This window comes from Melospiza melodia, chromosome 2, assembly GCF_035770615.1.
Source record: "Melospiza melodia melodia isolate bMelMel2 chromosome 2, bMelMel2.pri, whole genome shotgun sequence".
Lineage (NCBI taxonomy): Eukaryota > Metazoa > Chordata > Aves > Passeriformes > Passerellidae > Melospiza > Melospiza melodia.
In genome coordinates this window covers 132,758,940-132,760,283 of record NC_086195.1, presented here as the reverse complement: position 1 = coordinate 132,760,283, position 1,344 = coordinate 132,758,940, and positions in this window count along the sequence as shown.

Genomic DNA, 1,344 nt, shown 5'->3' with positions numbered 1-1,344 from the left:
AGCTGAGTTGAATGTTAATTAAACAGCAGTCTTTGATCCACCCAGCCACTCCCGGAGGCATAATAATAATATATAAGTGCACAGCAGCACATATATAATAGGTACACTTAAAGGAGTGCATCTAATCTTGCCATATTCACATTTAAAACATTTCTTGCTGACCCACTCTGATGTTATTTAAATAGGGAAAGGAAAAAAGAGGAGAAAATGCTAAGGTAAACTTTGTTGGTCTGAAGGTAGGGCAGCAGAGCAAGCGTGAGTTCCTATTATGAGGATGTATAAGGGTTAATGATTAGAAGAGTGGAATCAGGAAAGACCTTAAGCCCAGATCTATGACAGTGGTAATTGAGCTGATTGATTACGACATCTCGTTTCAGACGACTATTGATTTAATCTAGTCTGCAGTCCCATTGGCCCCAGAGGTGCTCCCGAGTGAGGCTCAGCACTTGAACCTGGGTACTCTTCCCTACTCACCGTCTGGATATAAATTTCCAGAATCTGCAACCATTTATAATTTTCACTCATCTTCATCCTTTTATTCAGAAGCCTCTAATTTCATCAGGCTAATGTTTTTAACCATTGAGGGAAGAGGCACAGGGAAAATGAAGTGGCACAGACTGAAAAGGGTGGGTTTTTAAAAAAAAAAAAAGGCAAGGCAGAGAGCCGGGGCTCTGTGGCCAGTATTTGCATCTGTTGTCTCTGATTCGCAGAGCTAGCAAAGGCTGCTTTTGGAGGCAGTCCACAAAGCTGGGCTATCAGTAGGCAGTTTGCTGTATGTGCACGTTCAATTATTAAAATAGTAGACTTTTTTTTTCTTTCTGATAGCCATAGTGAGGTCATGACATTAATTTATCCAGGGTATTGTGGGTAACTATACAGAAAAAAAGCATAAAGGGCACAGATGCTGGAGCAGCAAAAAATGGATGGGTCTGAGCAAAAGGAGATTAAGAGGCGATGACCAATCTAATGTACGTATAGCAGTAAGAAGCCGGCATCCGTCACAGACTGTTGATGGCAATAAGTATTTTAAGCCATGCTGTGCATGTGGTAATTTTTTTTTTTTGTCATATACCTCAGTAACTGCTAAGCTGAATGCTGTAATCCTGTATTTTTTCAGTTTCCCAAATCTGATTTTGGTCTTGTTTTTGTTGTCTCATGCTTGGCGTTCTTCGCTCGCTCTCTGTATGTGGGTGTGTGTCTGTCTCCGTCTCTCCCTTTCTCCGAGATTACAAACTTAACTGTTTCCTAATTGTCTACTTTCCTCCATCCTTTTCCTAAGAAATCAATCACCATCACCACGACTGGTCCCAAGCGCGCACTAGCTGGGCTTAGGGCATGTACCTG